The sequence below is a fragment of the Anser anser genome (assembly GCF_964211835.1).
Source record: "Anser anser genome assembly, chromosome: 10".
Taxonomy (NCBI): Eukaryota; Metazoa; Chordata; class Aves; order Anseriformes; family Anatidae; genus Anser; species Anser anser.
In genome coordinates, this window is record NC_139730.1 from 5,558,999 (window position 1) to 5,580,045 (window position 21,047).

The 21,047-nt window shown below is 38.9% G+C and overlaps 1 long non-coding RNA gene across 2 annotated transcripts in view; it reads left to right on the top strand.

Moving 5' to 3' along the window:
* The first annotated feature begins 12,773 nt into the window (after nucleotides 1-12,773).
* Nucleotides 12,774-21,047, top strand: part of LOC310904599 — a 47,169-nt gene continuing 38,895 nt past the window's right edge. For both annotated transcript variants that reach the window (XR_014588462.1, XR_014588463.1), the window contains exon 1: nucleotides 12,774-15,751. This is a non-coding gene — a long non-coding RNA (uncharacterized lncRNA). The remainder of the gene's footprint in view (nucleotides 15,752-21,047) is intronic.

The window sequence follows — 21,047 nt, forward strand, 5'->3', positions numbered from 1 at the left end:
AAACAAACCAAAGTAGGAAGGATGCACAATGATGCAGGGAGAACTATGTTGCTGCAGCACCAAAGGTAAAAAAAAAAAATGTTCTCTCTATGTGTGTGTATTCTGACCCACTGACCACTGATATCAATGGATTAACCCTTCTGGGACTTCAATATCCTCTGGATTAGCCTTGTGGAGCATCAGTGACTGCTATTGCTGTCTGTACTCCAGGGGAATAGCTGTGAACAGGCTGTTTTGTGGCCCTGCGAATCCATGGCTAAGGGATATAAATTCCATCTTCCTCTTACAGAGTGTGGAGTTGTTTTTTATGTGAAAAAAGTGGGGATTTTGCCCTCAGTGAATTCTTGCTTGCTGCACACAAAATGTCCTGTATGAGGGAATTCACTCTATCAAAAGAGAGCCATTTTCATCCTGATTTGTGTCTGAAACATGAAAACAACATAACAGCTGCATGCTGCATTGAATAAAGAACATACACATGCATTTAAATCACTTATATCTTACTTTTTTATGATGCAATTGTGAATTATGTTCTTTTTGCATCTGTAATTAGAGGGCAGAACAGATGGTGAAGGCTTCGTTTAAAGTGATGTGTCCATTAAAATAACCTATGCTGCCAAATGATTGTTCACTATAACAGAGTATTCATTCACTAGAGCAGGCATTTTGCTCTGTTGAAATACATTCAGAAGGTCTCTGGACTTTACAAAATCCTTGTTAATTTTAGAGCTTCCCTATAAAAAGACTGACTGTAGAGGGTTAGCACTAAACCCCCAAAGCATATGTTTTACTGTATCTTTATAATTTTAGGATGACCTTGTTTATAATGAAAGAATGGCTGTAAATAAAGGAAAATGAAAAAAAAAAAAGAAAAAAAAAAGAAAGAAAAGGATCATGCATTAATTTATTTTAAACACAATTATCTTGTGGTTTTTAATTAATTTCCAGGATCTTTGAGCCATTCTATCCAATCTGGAGCAGAGTGGCTTGTTCTCAGGAAAGGGTCTGTTCTGGTGCTCAGTGTAGCAGTGATGAAAGTTCACTGCTCTAGAAATGTTTACACTAATCAGAGAATTCACACACAATGGTTACATGAAGACTAGTATTTCTGAGTCTGATGAGGTGGGAAAACCCTGAATATTTCCCTTTCAATTCCTATCCCACTTCTTGGGATATCACTCACTATCAAGACAATTATCCCACATTAAGAGAGTGGAAAAACAAAGAAATTGCTTTTGCTCTGTTTTCTTCTGGGTAAGGAAACAGATAGAGAAATTGGGCTCTCACTCTTAAAAAATTTGCCTTAAGGAATAAAACCTTTGAATATTGGGGTGAAGCCAACTTTGGCCAGTTGCGATTGGAGTGTATTGCCAAAGTCAGCTGGGAAACCTATGAAAACTCAGTCGTCAGTCTTAATACAAGTTCTTAGTCCAGATGTATTTTAATAATATAATTTGGTTTTATGTGTGCATGTGTGTGTTCTCAACAGGGAGGTCAATGACTAAGTGGAAAATGAGAAGCGTTTTTAATGGATATTCCTCCAATATGGCATAACGCTATAACGAGACAATAGCAATGGCAAGGTATGTGCAGTACTGAATAATTTCAGCTGTGGTATGGAGAATGTTCATCAGGATTGTCCCACAGTCCTTCTGATGAACACTGGAACATACCTATGGTGTATGGATGCAACATAAACTCAAAAGTCCAGATTAAGCTTGTTTAGCTTAATTTATTGTGTAGACAAAAAGTCAACATCTTTGGTGCGTCAAGTGAGTAAAAAAAAAATCTGTGAAATAAAGAAGGCTATTTCCATTAAAAATGTGAAGACAGCTGAATTCTTTGCATGTTGACATGTGATTTTCATTTATGGACAACAGGCAAATGATTTGCGTGTTAAACCACCCCATGGCATTGTGCAACAGCAAGACTTCCTTGGGCACATAAGCTAGAATTTATAAAATTGCCTGATTTAGGTAAGTCAGAAGGAGCACAACTCTCTGTGACACATTCATTAGTGGCATGATGTGTATGTCCCTAATGTAGTGAGCAACTGACAGATGAACAGATTACATCACAGGCTGAAAGGAAAATAAAATGTGGTGGCTAAACACAACCTTTTTAATTGACGTTTGCACTGTATTCTATCTAAATATATTTTTGAAGGGAGGGGACTCTGTCAGCACTTGAGTAGATTCACATGCTGCCTATTTGTGCTCTCTAGGCTGCAAACCAGCTCTTCAGTGATCAAGCAGATTTCAGAGTGGATCTATTATTCAGAGCAGGATTCGGATATACTCTTTTTTTCAACATGCCTATGACTATTGTGTTTCCATACCTGCTATTGATCATCATTTCCCAATTATTGCAACATGAGAAGCACACATGGTTTCCAGACTGCACTTCTGATCTCTTCCAGTCCACAGCTGTTTGCTTAATGAAGGCTTGTGGTTTGTTTCCATTTCCCTGGAATTATAAAAAAAGAGAGAGAAGAGGAAAAGGGGGAGGGAGGCCACAGATCAGAGAAGAATTTGCTAATTTAAATGTTGATTATGGCACTGTTTAAAGCCCAAGTAGTCTCCAAGATTGTACCCGTGCATATGAGTTTCATTCCAATAAGGTCAAAAGAAGCTTTATGAGGTCACCCCAAAACTTGTACGAGTGTGTATATGGGAGATGAGACCTTCAGCATTGTTAAATAAGCCTGTATGAGGAGGTGGTGAGTGACATGCTTTTACGGAGGATGGTTTTCAGGTCTAGAAGAAACCTTTCTGGAATAAACATGTCCCAGTTAATGGTATTAAAACAGGGCAAAAGCAACATCAGTGCAAAAATGCCAGCAGTCTGAGACATTCTGCTGGGGCAGCAAGCAAACAATGGGTGCCAACCGTCTAAGGCACTGTGTTAAGATAACAATAACCCTTAATGGTAACTGTAAAATGATGCATTATGTTTGCCAACAGAAAGGAAAATGCAAATTGACTCTTTTTGTTTATATTTAAGTGCCTATCAAGGTCTGTAGGTAGATCTACAGGTATACTCATCTGTCAGACTAGAGGTATTTATTTTATTCCCATAAATGTAAAAGGTTATATATATATATATATATATATTGTGTGTATGTTTGTGCTTTATTTTTTTCCCCCTCTGTCTCTCCCCCAGCTTTGTCTTCTCCCCCCTCCCCTTCATTCCCTGTATTCTGTAATACAGACAGAGTTTTTAAGTCTGGTCTCTTCATATTCCCCTGTCGACACACCTCTGAGCCAGGCTGATGGACAAAACGCATCTCTGAGCTGAAGCCTTTCAGAAATGATATACAGGAATTAGTGCTGGTATGTGCTTATGTGGAGCTCTACTTTTGTTTCTTGAATGGCTGGGGAAATTGATCCAGGCCAAACTTTGGAAATCTTTTACAGCCATCTGATGCAAAGTGATTTCTAGCTTTCTATCACCTTTGACACAAGAACACTGGCATAATTTTTGTACTACTGTGGTCCTTGCCAGGGGCAGTTCATCAGATAGCAGGGATTAGGGACAAGTGAGCTAGTTCAGCTGGAATTCCTGCCCAGCTCCCCTTTCACCCCTGTGGCCTATTCTGTGATATGTACTAAATCTGAACCATATACATTACTTTCTACTATCACCATCCTGTGTAACTCCTCTTTAATCTCTTGCTGCCATTGAATAGTGTGGAGCCAGTACTTCTAAATTTCATGACGCCATTGAATTCCATGGGGGCAATCTGGGCTCTATTGAAGGCAACAGCAAAACTCTCATGGGTGGTCAGGTTTTTACCCAGTGCCTCAACTTCCAATATTCTCAACAAGAGAAAGCCTGATTTCAAACTAGCTAGAATTTTTGTCAAAATAATTCTGGAGACTACAAATGCAACTTAAAAAAGAAAATAAATCACTATTTTAGAGCAGAACATCCATTTGAACGACGTTGGATTTTGTAATACAATGAAGTGAAGTAATTCAGTAATGTTGAAATATCATATGCCTATACAGAAGCATAGACTAAGTTTTCATGTCAAGTGGCTTTTATGAAAGAAAAGTATTTATTGTGCAATTCTTTCAAGTATAAAAGGTCACTGTGTGAATAAATACTCTGATGTTACACAGATGAAATATTTTATTTTGACTCATAATAAAACTTTATTTTGAAATTTCAGTTTATGTTAAATTTGCTTTGAAATAGGAAAAAGACCACCACTAACAACAACAAAAAAATATTAGCACTTCCTTAGTATGAGAAATCTTCCTGCACAAATCCACATACCTTTTATAATTTTTTTTGGAAAAGCTTGGGTTACGTGTTCAAGTGGGCATCCTCATTAGCTTGGGAACTCCATGGGAAAAGAGCAACTGTTATGGAGAAGATTATTTCTTGGCAGGTTTAACTCAGATCATAATGGTGGGGAAATATTTCCAATATTATAACTCTGCATATTTTCTTATTTCTATCACCACTGTTTCTGCATACTGCCTTTCAATGAGATGTGTCTTAAAGAAGTGATTCATGTACCTGCTGACAGTGAGGAAGATAACCGATAAGCATTGTTTCATAAGCTGTTATGCAGATGCAAAACGTTCACTCCACTGACATAAAAAATCAGATAAAAGGGACTCAAACAAAGTACATCAAACAAAATACATAAATTACCTTTTGTAAAATCCTCCACTCATTTGCAGAATTGAGGAATACAAATTGTTGCTTGTAACAGGAAATAGGTATCTTTAATCAAAAGTTCATTGATCTGCATATCACATTTTTCTTAGATTTTTCTGCTCCTGGTCTAACTTTAGACAATGATGTATCAATTTTTCAATATGTCTCACTATTTCTTGGAAGAGAACGTCGAGGCCAGATCCTCATCAGAGATTCATCGGTTTAAATTTGAAGTAACTCCATTAACTTCAAGAGGGAATTTAGCCTGTTGCATCTGGCTCACATCTTTCCCTTTCATTCAATTAGTGTTTGGCACAAACATACAGCTACTTAAAAGCTTTCGATCTGGTTGAGAAAAATCCTTATGGCAAAAGACAACAGAAAGAGCAATCCAGTGACCTGCAAGCTTAGGTGACTGAAGCCAGATGTGTTCAGCTGTTTAGCAGTCTTAAAGCCACTTGTTAGGCAAGGCAGCAGCAGAACAGCATCTAACATTGCAGAAACCTTTTATGTTTCTTTGATGGCAACACTTCAATATGAATCTTAAAACTAAACTTTTTCTAATGTCCCCAGGAGAAATGACCTGGGACAGTCAGTCAATTATGGTACAGCATTTGTTATATGTGTTAGAAAATTGATACAGAAGAGAAGGTTCTTATGAATGCTACTGTTTTAAATTGCAGGATTTTAGGCAAAAGTTTGTGTGGCTTTGGGATAAAAAATTAAGCGAGTAAAATGAGTACTTGCACCGGGATAAATCTGGGGAAAATTCAAAATTCTGGTAACCATCAGTGCAACAGGTTAATAAGACACTGGTGGGAATTGGAGTGGGAATTGAATTAGGAAAAGAATGGAAAAATAAAAAAATAAAAACAACAACAACAAAAACCACACTAGAATTCTGGTCATTTCTACTATCCCAGATGGACATTCTTAGATAATGAACAGAACAGGACAGGTTCTGTAGAGCACATCCAACATATGTTTTCCAATGTGCCTTAACCCTGACCTAGAAAGACCATTTTTATGAGGTAGAGGTTGGCTTGGGTTTGAAGACTGTTATGCAGTCCTTGGTCTTTCTGCTGAGTTTGCCAGATAATGGTATTTTTAGAAGCGGTTCCTCATTTTGTGTGTACTTACAAAATTACAGACATTATTTTGCCTAAGCTTACTGTTGTTACAGCCTGGATTCAGATCAATGACCAAGTGTTAAGGAGCTTTTTGGTCTGTATGCAGTTTTGCAAGTCATCCAGCCCTACCAGAACAGGCTGCAGTCTTGAGAGAAATGGTGACTTTAACATTAAAACTGGCTGGGATGAGGAAGAGTGATGCAATCTGTAACGGGCCATCTTTTCACAACACACGCACCAAACAAAAACAAAAATACAAAACTCAGCACGTTATAAATGACATAGGAAATGAAAACTCCCAACCACTGTTCAAGGGAAATAGAGAAAAGACAGAGATAAGCAATCATTATAGTGCAGTCTTTTTCTGCTCAATAATATTCAGTGTGGGCAAAAGTAGAAGGGTCCACATCCTCAGACAAGGAAAAATGTTTTTCATTCTCTTTAAATTCAATCTTTCATCCCTTTCTTCTTATTTATTTGACTTGTGAGATGCTATGTTCATTCAGGAGCTAAGCTCCCATGGGGCTTGATTGGAATTAGCTTGGGATGTAGGAAGCTGGAAATTCTGAGCAAAACAAACCTTTGCAACAACCCCTATGAAACTAAATTAAGTAGTTAGCTCATCTCTGCTCACAGTGTCTTACCCTGCAATAGAACAAAGGGCCAAATTTAACCCTGCTGTAAGAGGTCAAAACAGTTAAGAATTAAACCAATAGGAAATTTTCTCTTTATTTGACTAACAAGAGAAAGCCTTCTGTATAAACAGGCATCCTCCTCCTCTTCCTAATCTCTTAAACATCCGGCCAGGATTAGGGTCCTGTTGCACTAACTGCTATATAAACTCAGAGGACAGAGCAGTTCTTCTGCAAAGGCTCTTTATTTTCAATGGACACAAGGAAAAGGACAGAGAGAAAGAGATACCGTACTCAAAAAGAATTAAGTTTGTGAGAAATCCACTCAGATCCTGACATCAGAGAAACAGCTGTAATAAGAGCATTTCCAGGCAAAGTATCACACTCACACCCAAAATCACTAACCCTAACTGGTGTTTATGTAAGAGAGAAATAAATGAATGTAAATGCCACCTTTGCTTCACAGCTCTATTTTCCGTTACAGGTCAAGCTTTATCAAAACAGATGACTGCTAATCCTTGCCCGGAAAGATGTGGATGCAGTTGTTTTATTAGGAGATTGTTTCACAGCATTAATCTGATCGCCAAATTTGAGAGTGGGAAAGACTTTTGGAGGTTTATCATTCTTGTGCCTTTTGACATATGGATAGTATATTAGGGTCCCCTGTTATCAATTTCTTGTGGCTTCAGGATACCAGCCAACACAGACCTCTGAGCTTCCTATCTTTTATCTTGTGTCTGCGGTGACTTTTCTTCTGCAGTAAGGCATTAGATCAACTCCGTCGTCAGCTTAGGGGAAATCCATCAGTTAGCATCAGCAGAGGAATGAAGAAGAATGACCTGGCAAGAGGCAGAGTAACCTCAAACTTGAGCCAAGGGATTGTCAGAGAGCATAACTGCATCACCCAGTTTTCTGTGGGTGATGAGAGAAAAACTACGGAGGGTGACCGCCACGGTGAGCAGGATCCACACCCTCTCTGCAAACAAACACCAGCTTCAATAAGTGCCTTTTTAATGTGCATTGAGTCTTTGTGTAGGAAAAGGATGTGCAGTTGGCAAGTACAGAGCTGTAAGGGGATAGTTTGAACATGCTGATAAAACGTCTAACTTTACTCCAGAGTTGACTTTATCATTTACCCAGGGATATTGTTAGTAGAAGATGATAGCCATGCTCCAACAAGAGGCAGACAGTGAAATGTATATGAACAAAACAGTCATTGTGGTGAATTCTATCCTGTTTGTGTGGTGACTTCTCTATCCATAATCACACAACTTTACAGGCAGAGATAAAACACAAAGCAGACGGGCACAGAGGTGGGGGGGTCAAGAAAGTGAAAAGAGAGCACACCAAGATCGAGAGGCTCTTCTGAGGAAGACAGGTGCTACCCCTCTCAAAGCCTCAATGCTGAGAAAGGGAAGGAAGAGAAAAGAGAAAGAAATCTCCTGTCCTGGTGTCCTCTGGCAGAGGGACGGCGGCTGGGGCGGCGGGGTGAGGTGTGCACTTTGGAAAATGAGGTTAGCCAGTTCACTTGTGCCAGATGGTCTGCAGAAGCTGCCTGAGCATGGTGGCAGCAAAAAGTCAACGCCATGAATGGAAAGAATGGCTTTCCTGCCCTCAGGAGGAGCTGTGGAGACTATGGAAACTAGAGCTGCCCTCACACTGCAAACTTTTTCCCCTGAGCGTTCACTTGCAGTGAAAGGAAAACAAATTTGCGCCCTTGTGTTTGTGCCTCTATTGTATTTGCCTTCCATGGGTCTCTCCACCCCCTGAGTTTTACTAGTCTGATGAATACTTGAGGGCTGTGAATTTTTAGCTCCCATGTCTGACAATTCCTGTCTGAAGTGGTATATTTCATTGTATTTATTATTTCTGTTGATTTAAATCAATATAATAAATTCCTATTCAAGAAGCCTCAGCGGGGCTTTAATTACAAATGATGGACACCCTGTGAATGAAAATAATCCTAAGGAAATAATGCAGATCAAACTGACACTGCCTTCCCCAGAGTCTGGCCACCAAGACCATGCGTTGAGCTGCGGAAGAATCTTACCACAACCTTTGCAGATAGGACCTAGGCCACACCAGTGGCTAAAGGCTTTGCAAAATTCCCTTCCCAGGAAAGTGTTTTTAGTAGGTAGCATAGAGTCAGGCTTACCCCAGACCCTGCCAGAGAGGCAGCGATGAAGATTAAACAATAACCTGACTGCAGGATTTTCCTCCGAGACCAAGGTTTACATACAAACAGCCACGTCGTGACAAAAGTCCCTTGAAATGACTTAGCCTCGGTCTGACAGTGCGTATTTTCCCCTGAATGAACGAGGATGAAATGTGCTGTACTTTCAAACGCTCAGCTCATGGAGGCGGCTTCCTCTGTGCAATATGTTCTGCCTTGAACTTTGCCTCTCTGCTTGGGAGTTCACAGCCTGAAGGCGCTGACTCACAAACTCCGGTGGTCTCAGCTGCCGGAGGTTACTGCTTTTCTGCCAGAGGTTACTGCAGGGGTGGCAGAAGGTACGTCCGCAGCCACTTTGCAGTCACACGCATTAGTTCAGACTAGTGGAGAGAGGAAGGGGAATGATGGAGTTCACCACTGCTAAATCCACCAGAGCCCTATGACTCAGAGCTCCAGAAGTGAACAGGTCCATGCAATTACTTTGAGTATGTGTGGGAAGCAAAAAGTCTTTTAAACTCTCTTGATATTGAAAATAAGGGCAGTGAGGTTTTTCTTCTTCTTTGAAGCAGATGCCAGTAGGAATAAAGAGCTCGTCTCCACAATTCAGTGTAGCTGCTTATCTCCTGCTCCACCCTGAAAGAGAGCCAAAGCCTGGCAGCATCTCCTGGTGCCTCCCCTGGTTTTGGTGCACCTCTGAGACTCACTGAAGGCAAAGGGTGTGCTTCCATAGGCTTATCTGGTCGGGATGGAAAGCCAATCCCTCCTTTATTAGATGAAATAAACAGCACAACAAAGATTGGTTATAATTCATTATCAGTATATTGTTAAAAACACTCTGAGTATTTTTAGTTAGTTATCATAATGTGCTTGGAAGATATTTTTATTGGGAGCTTGTACCAGGCCTTCAGACGTATTTTGAATGAATGAGTTGCTGCACTGTAATCGAGAGTTGGGTTCGGTTTTCAGGGCCATTGGTGCAAAGTTGGTCGCACGCTTTGAACATCTATCCATCTGGAAGAGTCACAGCTCATTCCACAGAGACCATCAAAGAGCCAAGAGATAATAACACATTTGTTTTCAACTGATAAAGGCCAAACTGGAACCATAAATTCAGCAGTAATAGTTTGTTACCAGTTGTTTGATAGATTTACCACTCTGTGCCATTGTATGCTGAGCTATAAGTTCATACTTTATTTTCATGATTTTTTTTTTTTTTAGTGCGTGTGGCTCTGTTATCCCTGCTTAGATGTATTAATATGAAAATGTCTGAACAGTGAGGTGTGTGTGGAGTCATGTCTCCAAGGAACAGTGTAACCTTGTCTTTTTAAAACCGGACTGCCCAAAATGTGCTGCAGGGAAAAAACATACTGCATTAGCAGGGAAATGGACTACTATAAGTGACCTAATAGGTGTTCTCCAATGCTAACTTTTATAGTTCCATAATAAGAAAATATTGATTTAATGAGCCAAAAGAAGGCCAAAAGAAGAAACTTCTCGGGGAAGAGATGAATTACGTGATGATTCATTCTTTCTTTCTTTCCTTTATTATTTTTTTTTTTTGTATCATGAAAAAGAGTGTTTCTAACCCACACCTTGCAGGCAAACCCAGAAGCTATCATTTGTCAGCAAATAATAATGCATGGGGTGCATCCTTTTTCTTTATGAAAACAGCATAAATCTGAAATTCTTCCCCGCTGGAAAGAAATTTAATATTTAAAGGTAATTTGACCTGTACATGTGTGTGCCATGAATCTTTTATGTGACCTACAGCAAATGTATTTATATAGTATTATTCTGAGGATAGTTATCTCTTATTCATTTTCTGGGATATTATTTTTCTTTCTTTGACTAATGTACATTTGGTCTTCTCATTTCCCCACTCAGCCAGAACTGCTTTAGCCTTCCTATTTGTGCCTTTTTTCCCAGTTTTCAAGGTCTGGTGACTGACACTGGACTATATGTGGCTAATATTATGATAGCACTGTTCTTTTTGCTAACATAAAAGATACGTTCAGCTTATTTTTTTCATACTCGCTATTTCTATTGTTGCTGTTCCCATTACATAATTGAGTCAACAGTGATGTGTCCGGTGAAGAGGAAAACAATGAGAGAGTAGAAAAGAGTTTTTTTTTTTTTTTTAATCATTTCACTTTAATTTCCATTCCTTTGTAGAAAAAAAATTGTGGGAGGTTCAGATGGTTTTGGGTAACACATTATCTCTGACCAGATCTCTTTGTAAAGGACAGACCTCTTGGACTGAAATTCTACACAGAGGTCAGTGCAGCAAATACATCCCCCTTACAACCCACTTAGCCGTATTTTGAAGTAAGTCTGCATGAACTCAGAGAGCTTGTCATATCTCTCGACAACAGTGAATTTCGTACGCTGAAATCCTGATGTGTAGGTCTGTTGTGAAGGCTTTGATTGACAAGATGGCTTCACTTGGGACATCAGATGAGGCTACTGCCTCCAGCCCTGCCTCTGCTGCACAGATATCTGTACTGCTTGTCAGTCAGTCCCTGACACACTGCCATTTACAGCATAGCATTTTATGGTAAATCGTCACCAATTTCATCTGGCTTTCAAAGAGTGCACGGTGAACTGCAGTGGTTCAGGAGCTGATTGACTCCGTGGCTCACCCGATTGTGGAAGGGTTGGTAGGAGGGGCCATTGGGACACCAAACTCATCAGATGTTCCCAATGAAGCCTGTCCCTCCTCATCAGTCAAAACTTTCCATTGCAACTTTGAGTTCAATAGATCTGACCTTTAATTGATTTTAATCCTATGTGTTGAACTCCTTTCGTTACGCTGGACCAAAACCTAAATTAGGCACTTTCTCTCCTATTTGTTCCCAGCAGTCGGATGAGCAGGCCACTTATCATCTTCACTGTGGCAGCTTAAGGCAGCATTTACTGCGTTCTCATAATAGGCCTCGTGCTTCCAAAAAGTACTGGTTTAACTGCACACAATGCTCTTTATAAGCTTAGCATCTCTTGTTGCTGTAGCAATGCTTATACCTGCTTTGCACAAATGCAAGATCTAGGAATGGGTATATCCCATACTCAAGAGTGCACAGTTGCTCCTCAAAGCAGCTTGCATTCTGGTCTCTATTTGGGTAACCTTTTCTAAGTGTCCTTGCTTCATTAGGGCCATAGATATACACTAGTAATAAAACAGGGGACAGCTCAAGGGACATCTACAGAAATGACTAATGCTGCTGTCCACAGCTCACCCATCCTCTGTGTGCTCTTCAACTGTCCTTAGAAAAAAGGTTAGAAGGAAGGGGTCACAGTCTTGGTGCATGGTCCCAGAGAAGGGCAGGGAGGAGCTGCAGATGGGCCTTTTCCTGCTGGTTGTCTTTCTGTAACAGTTGTGGTTCTGTTTCTGTGTTTCAGGATATGTTAAAATTTGAGATTGGGAAAGAGGAATTTTTCCATAGGTTATTATTACATTTTTCTGATGCCATGAAAATATAAACAGTTCTTATTAAATCCTGTTATTTAATACAAAACACAAGGTTTGGGACTAAACTCTTTGGCAGGATTCTTCAAATATCACACTGGCAGAAGCACAGAGAAGAAATTCATATCTATGAATTGTCTGTATTACTTGACACATTTTTGTTGGGAAAGCCAGTTTGGTTCAGACATAGTGTAATCATACCAGACCGTTTACCCTTTCCCGAGTCTCCCATTGACCTTCATACTCCAGTGAATCTTAATTTTTAAGCTTAGGGAAAGATAGCCTGTTGCTTCAGGATGTTGCTTCAAGCCTCTAGCGGCATGAAATGTATTGTTTAAAATCTCCTAACACTGTAAATCAAATTGTGCCTCTCACACACTTGAAACTGAGGCATCTAGTGGGCTGAAGAGAAAAGAAAGCAAGTGAAGGGAAATGGTAATTAAGCACAAAAAAATCTGAAACAAAAGGCTGAAGTACAAAATACAGAAGTGTATGCCCGTGTATAGACACACGTGCATAGACGAGTGTTCATGTGTTCATGTGTGCATGCACTCACACATACACATGGAGTAACATTACCCAAGGTCTGATAGCAACTGGAGAGCAAAGAGACTCAAATGCAAGTATTCTTTTTTTTTTTTTTTTTTATTCTGTCACGAAGATTTGTGGCTAGGATTTACAACTGTTACATTATTTGTCTGAATGAAGTATGTTGGCGTTATGTCTGGCTACGTGTATGTAACTAGGTGTTTCTATGTATGCACATAGTTTTGTTTCATCCATGAGTTTATTTTTCTTGTCTCCACATGTGAAGATCAGAGTATGAATGTAAAAAGATGCAACTGTGATAAGCTGGTAGTCATTCAAATTACGAAGATTATCTGAGGGTTGTCTCAGTGAAGGCACTAAATGATGAAAAAAAACGTTTCAAAACCTCGTAGGGACCAGACATCTCTTGCAATATTTCAAATGGAGTCATTGGCTTGGACTGAGAAATTTGAGTTGCTTGAGAAAATATAAAAAGGAAAAATTAAAAAAAAAAAAAGGCAGATCTATTTGAACTTCCAAAAGAATTCAGATCAACCAGTCACATAAGACTTTTACTAAAGTCATAGGGTCCTTGCTTTCAAGCTGACATTTATGTTAGAGAACTGTTTTGTACAGAAGGTCCCCAGGAATTTCAATCTGTGGCCTTGTAATTTGGCTTCCTGTGCTGGACAGAAGAAAAGGGCACTTTGATCTTATCTTTAGCAGTGGACATATGGGAAATTCTTAAATTTGTCCACATGGCATGAGAAAAAGAAAAAGAGTTCTCACCATAGCAGAAACTAAACTTGGCCTTTTGTGTGGTAGAGATTATATTGCAGAATATAAACTGTCCACAAGCCCTAGATAAGAAGAAACCTAGATCTGTGCTGGCCCAGATATATATATTATTCCTCCAGGTAAGACACACTGTAAATACACATAGAAGTAACATAATGAAAAAATCTTGTTTGCACTGTTTCTTTAGCGTGCTTTATCTGAAGAGGACAGCAGAGCAGCTCACAGCCTTATAGTCCAGGATTTATTCTAGATTTTTTAATACTTCCACAGTGTTGTGTTTCTCGTGTGGTCTTTCAGTTCAACATGTTTCGCAGCCACTTGCTGCTTCCTGGAAAAAGGAAATTCTCAGCCTAAGAGACTGATGAACACTTCAACGTCCTCGAGGCACACAGCATAAGACACCTCCCAGAAGTAAATTTTCCCACATGTGCGAAATATGAAACTTCCAATTTATGGAGGAGGGATTTTTGGAGTTGAGAGTAGGCAGTGGTAATTAGTCCTGTGGGGATTTTGTTATGCAGGGACAGACAACCTGATTTTGTCTTCACTGTAGGATACAAGATGTCTCAGAAACTGATTAAGTCAGCAGCTAATCTGGGTCCAGCTCTCTCCAGTCTTGTGTTGCTTTATGAATCCTGGAAAGAACAGGCACTGTGAGCAGTTCACTGCACTGACCAAGGGCATCTGGTGGTGTTTCTGATTCCCAGAACTCCATGATTTTGTGAAATATCATGTCAGGGAATATAAATACTTCAGGCCAAATCTTTGTCATTCAGACTTGACAAAATCAGCATTGTTGTAATACTTGCAGATCGCTCAGGAGCAGGTCAGTTAAATTGCCCAAACCACCTCATTTTGGCCAGAGAAGGATTCACCAGGCTCCAGATGAGTCTTTAGAAAACACGGTTTCAAGAGGTACCTGTTAATATTCCCTTTGTTAGCTGAAACTGAGAAATGTAGAGAGAGAACAAGTGTGCCTAGCAGAGCCATGACACCCCTTGCTCAGATGACTCACAGCAAATTGTCTCCTATGTGGACCTACATCTGTGGAACCTTGGGGAGATCTGAATCTGTTTTCATTGCGTGCTCACTCAGATACCAAAAATCACATGCACTTTCCTCTGAGGGCAGCTGAATGATGTGCAGGCAATATAAACCCTTCAAGAGGCATGACATGGCAGCTAGTTCTTTCATCCACTACCCCACAACAAAATATTCTAATGGATTTTACGAGATTCTGTCAGGTGGGGAAAAGGGAAAGATGGTCAAACATCCAAGTACCTTTTTTTTTTCCTCCTATTTTATTATTCTCTCTTTTTTATTTCTTATTTTCCAGTCAACCTGACTTCAAAACAGAGCAAGCAGACTTGATCTCACCATGCCTTGGCTGTCCTGGGGATCGAAATTGCACTGAGCCCAGAATAAATGTGCATGGAAATTGCACATTTTAAACTGATGGCTGCACAAGATCAGAAACCGTGGCAATGCTGACACTTTTGGCCTGGAACTTGGCAGGGCTGTGAAAGAATGTGGAGCTGTTGTTGCAAACAGCTCATTTTGTGACTTGAAAGGGAATGGCTTGTAGTTTCCGATGTACCACTTCTGCAGATCAGTGACAAGGAGGAGACTTTGGTATCAGTCCACTAGCATATCTCTTGAAAGCTGAGAGAAGTTAATATGAAGCATTGTAATCGCTTTCACAGCCTCCAAGACTCATAAGACACCATAAGAAGAAGTTTCTCAAGCTTAAAGTGGTCTATAAGATACTAAATCTTAAGTCTCCTGGAGGCCACTGGGGAAATGAAAAGGTATAGTTGTCACATTTTGCCAAAGTATAACATCTAGATAATAACCCATTTAGCTCTCCTTTTTCAGACCCAGCCCAGCTTCATGTACTATGTCCATGCTCATTGTTTTCTAGTTTTATTGATGGTGTTTTTTGTTTGTTTGTTTTTAATCAAAGCAAAATAAAGGTAAGTTTGTGCCAGATTCTCAGATGCTTTAAATTGCTGTTGCTCCACTTTGGCTGATGGGACTCATTTATTTCAGCTGGGGAGCTGGCTCTTGAATTATTTCTCATTCTCAGTTTTGTTCTATCATCTCTTTAGTGTGTTATCTTTGGTTTCTGCACCTTTGTTTTTGCTTAACTATAGCAAAAGACTTCAAAAATTTTTGCCTTTATCCTCAAGTCTGAGCAAATGAAGCTCAGTTATAAATTAGATGAGCAAATGGGTAATTGATAGATGTTTGTTTGCTCTGCAGGCTTTGGTTTCTACGAAGAAGAAACAGACTATCTAAGATAGGACCTCTGAAGAAGAAGTAAAACCAAAGGAGGACATGCTAACACTAAACAAAGGTAAATCAGGTTTGACAAGAGATCAGCAGAAGAAATGAACAAATAGATTAAGTGTGGAGAGGAGACTGGTTTTTGTAGTGATTTCCAGGTCACTCTAGGTAGAGCTATGAAGAGAATGAATCTTGAGGTGATACAGCAAGCATGAAACATTGAGAAGTAGGAGAGGGGAAAAAATGGCATGACAGAGCAGGAAATAAAGCTCCAAAGAGGAATGGACACTTATATGGTAACTTACTAATTAGCCCTTGGTTTATATTCCCTGCCTCAGGAATTGGTGCTTCTAATTATCTTTTCACCTTTAGTTATTAACTGCAATCACAGAAAAGTAATGATCACCAACCTTGCTTCAAAATATTCACTGGGTAGTGCCTAAGATCATAATAGTTATCTTAATTTGACCATATAAATGGGAATAACTAAGAACTTAAATAAAAGAAAAATAGTCATGGGCTTGAGTCAAATGTCTTTCAACTATTTAAGTTTCTATAGTAAGAACAAGGTTAACTGCTGGATTCCTTGACAGTCACACATGCCTGATATGTTTAGTATCTTAGATGCAATTTTCCTTTCCCCTCTCTCCCTATTTCTTTTTTTATCCTGTGGAAGCTAAAACTTTATTATAAAATTGAAGATAAGTATATCAGTTTGTTGGATGCTGGCAGAGCAGAACACAAGCAATGAGAAGATAAGGGAATTTGGTCAAATACAAAAAATACCATGGAACCTAAACCAAATGACATCAGATAAGACCTCCACTGACTTTCTATTAAAAATGTAATAAATAAGGATCACAGAAAAATTCCTTTTTTTTTTTTTTTTGCCTAGCCTATTTTTTTTGTTGTTGTTGTTGTTATTGTCTCTAGTGTTTCAGAAGTGTACGTATATTCATGCTGTTTTTCCATTCCCATTAAAGCCAATAAATGCAGGTCAGATTATATTGAAGTTCTGGTGGGTCCAGATTAATGATGAGACTTTTTCAATATATGTGCTTTTAATTTATAGACTTAATTGTACTCTTGTGGGACAGCTTTACTGGCTTGCTTATGGACTTAGCAGTAGTATTAGCAAAAGTCAGTGAATCCTGAAATCTTGAGCAGTGAGTCTGAGACCATGATGAAGATTGGTAGCTGGTGAATTGGATGAAAATTGACTGAAAATCAGTATAAATGTTACTATGATCAATATCATTGATGTTTGGGTTTGGGTGAGTATTCAGCTTCCCAGATGTTCAGTGTAAGGCTTTCAGCTGATGGTAATAGTGCGGCGTATTGAATTAGTTTGTGGAGCATAGTGTGAAATGGTTCAGCTACATGGACTGGTGTTATTCTTGGCTGTTGCGGAAGTCTGCTGCTTAGGCTGATGCTTCACCAAAAGGGGAGAGAGGAATTGCTTAAAAAAAGAAAAGAAAGAGAGAGAGAGAGCAGAATTCTCTCTTGAGATCTGTTATTCATTCTAAAATCTCTTTCATTCACCACAGACTTCTAAAAATATAGTTTGTCTACTACGTCTGTAGGATGTCACCAATGATGAGAGACAGCTGCAGATAGCTTTACTATTCTGCTTTCTTCACCCATCTTAGATGCTTTCCTGTGCTGATGCAATTATCCCTAGCTGGCAACTTAGGTGGAACAAAGTCAATTTAGTAGTATAGTGACAGAGAATGGGGCCATGAATTTCAAACAACACATTTAATTGCCAGCTTGTCCAGGATTTGACTGCATCTAGATCCTGGCATTACCTTGCTAGGGACTTGGGTAAGTGTTACATCATTGTATAGGAGTATAAAAATAATAAAATATATCCTGATTCATGGCATAGCCTGCTGGAGAGAGATAGGGGAATTGAGGCTGCTCTTAACAGCAACCCTCTCCTCATTTCATTTCCTATGATACCTACAAACAGAAAACGGTCACAGTTTCAGACAAGAGAGCATTAGAAATAAGGCAAAGAATGGATAATTTTGGTCTTGAAAGCATCACAGAGTTGTTTTATTTCTGAGGAAATTTCTGTAGGCTGTTTCCATCCTGGAATATTTTAACTTTTCCTGATGAACGTTCTCAACTACCTGTACAGTTCAAGCCTGACTATTTCTTGGGCTTTGGCAGGGCTGAACTTTGAGTGACAGGGAAAATATATTTTTTTGAGTCTGGAAAAGGGAGCATGTTTTTGACGGGAGAGGAATCCCCTTTGGGCTTGATGCTTGCCTGTGGCTGTAGGTGAGGTTTGCTTTAGCAGTGTCTGCTCTGTCTCCGGTGGACAATAGTCTGTGCCATAAAAGGACTTCGTGCATAATACGGCATATTTGTTGGCCTCAGCCTTGAAGAAAACCAGATGAGAGCTGTTTATATCCATCTAGGGACAATCTCCAGTAGGAAGATAGTACTCTTTGGCTGGCAGATATCTATGCCATTTCATTTTATTTTACCTTTCAGTCTTATGGATCTTTTTCCTCTGCTTCCACCCCCCCCCCCCGCCCTTCTCCCCCCTCCTATACATTTTTTACATTTAACTGAGATGTGAGGAGTTTTAAGTATGTATAACTTCCTTGAAAAATGAAAATAGTGAAAATGATCAATGTTCATCATACACTTTAATTAAATTTAATTAAAGGATGTTAAGCACAATATATATGAGTGGGTCCAGATAAACCGCGTTGGTATAATTCTTTCCTCTCTACTCTTCAAGCTCTCAGTTCTTAGGCAAAATCAGGTCCATAAAAAGTTAAGAGTCAACAGTAAAAATCAAATCTCAGAGAAAATGTACTGGGAAAAGAAAAACAAGCAAACACCCCACCCCCCCACCCCCACCAAACATACACATTCATGCTGTCTGCCTGACAATAGTAATCTTTTTCCCTTACAGTACCACATGCTGTAGGCTTACAACAAGGTATTTCACCACTGCTAGGCTCAATTTAGGGTACAGAAATGCACACACATACAAGTGCATCCCCTAGCAGACACGAGAGAGTCAGTAAGAGAGAGAAAGTGTGTCACACCCTTTAAATTCAGGTGGCCTCAAGCAGTGCCATATAATCCCAGCCTCAATTAAACTTTCCAAGGTCAGTGGTATCCTACCAGGTCAGACATAAATAAGTCAGGTGAGAGTCCTAGGGCACTGAAAAGCCATATTTATTCTTTATCCACAGTTCATAGCTATCAAATGAAGCCTAACAGAGAGCAGGAGTGTGAGTGTGTGTGAGTGCAGCTCTTGAAGCTGCTCCTATTATAAGTACAATGTTTTTTTTGGTTTTGTTTTTTTAAAAAAAAAAAAAAACACAATTCCATCCCACCCCGCCTTAAAATTGCAGAAAGCTAGTCTTTTACTGTGGAAGGCTCAGGGAGAAAAAGGAAGAGATTTAATGATTTAATTCAGCAACATTATGTTTAATGACTAATTTATTTGAGTGAAAGTATCCTGTTCACTCTGATTTTTTTTTTTTTAAGAGGGAGTTCTTATCTCTTTAAAATTAAGTTTTGTCTATAGCTGGATCTTTACCGCACAGAGTCTGAGACCAGATGCCAACATAAACCCCTCTTGAATTCAGACATACAGATCTCATGACCTGATTCAGCCAGTAATGGAAATGGGCCAATATTGCACAGTCTAGTGGGCTAGTAAACAGCATATTTAATTTTCTCTCGATTTGGGGAGGCAGAAGAAAGAATGGGGAGAATAATGATGTCTATATCTCAGCCCAGAAGTATTAAAGACAATGGACTTATATTGGCTTCAGACCCACTGAGAAGAGATCACATTCAGAGAAAGTAATTAAGGACAGTTGAGGTCCACTGACTTCTGTACTGTCTGAAGAATTAAGTGAATTTTCTGGGCCACTATGACTAATAACAAAATTAATATATAGATATTTTTAATAAACCGACATACCACAAGCCTTAGTGGAAACTGCCTTGCTGTGCTGCATAATATTTTAAAGGAAGAATTTTGACATGTAGAGTTAGACCTTTCTTATATTGTTTAATAAGGGGGAAAAATTAGATGATGACTATTTTAGGCAAAATTAAAAAAAAAAAAAGAAAAAAAAAGAAAATCAAACAAAAGCCTTAAAAGCCTTGTCCAAAACTCTCTCTCTTTTTCTCTGTCTCAAAAAAAAAAAAAAGTACACCAATGTTGTGAGATTGCTATAAGCAGAATGTGTAAGTATTATTTTTCTAAGAAAGCCTCAGATCTCTGAAACTGGTTTTGTTCTGTTGACCTAACTTGATTTGCACCAATTTACACAGGTGAGAAATTGATACATTAATACTGCTGGGAAAGTTGTCTCATACCTTTTGTTTGTTTTTCCTTATTTAATCCTTTTTTTTTTTTTCAATTAAGATATGGCAATCTATTAAGTATGATAAGTTATATATATATTTGTTTTCTAATGACTTTCACTCTTCTGTTGTGAAATATTTTTTAAAAATCAGTTGAGTAATAACAAAAATAAATTTCCAGATATCTTTGTGCCAGCTTTTATTTCATGTATATGAGATCACATCATCAATTATTGAGAATAATCGGACAGTGGATGCTTATAGGTACGGTTTTGAATCTCTGAGTATATACAGTTATTGTTAAGAGTAACTTTTAATCTGAGTAATATTCAAAGATATGCATAATCACACATTTATCTTCCTTGCAATAGCTTAAAGGCTCCCAATCAGGGAATGGAAAAAAATACTGTGTGATTAGCATGGCCAGGCACATAATGGCGAGTGTTGAGTAGTTAAAGTGAGCACTTTCTAAACAAAGCAAACTATCTGTCAAAGCTGTTACACGATTTTGGATAGATTTGCTATATTCATCATCAAGTGGCTGCATCAGTGATTCTGATTCTGAAAAATTGATGATAAAGATAATTTTGAAAAGAACAGGCTTTAGGGAGAGCTTATGGGGGAAAAAGTGTCATAGAAAGTTTACAGAAATATCAGTTTTATTTTATAGGCATTCACATTAGAAGTCATGTTAGTACCTGGCATCCATTAACATAGATGTTAGAGCTCTCTGCTTCTGTGCCTCTGGTTTTAACATCTGTAAGTATAAGGGAAAATCCTGACAAATGTTTCTGAAGGTTTTATGTGCTCTTTATCCCTATGCTAGATTGCAATCCACGTTATGCCCAGCACAATAACAGGAGAATTGAGATCAGATGACCGGTACTGCAGATTAGATGTGAAAAAAGGGTGTTACAACAACATAGCGGTTTCTGCTCAGGTTTTAACCACTTCTGTGAGAGGACAAGGCGGGGGGGGGAGGGGAAGGAAAACTTATCTTTTCCTTATATTTGTTTCTA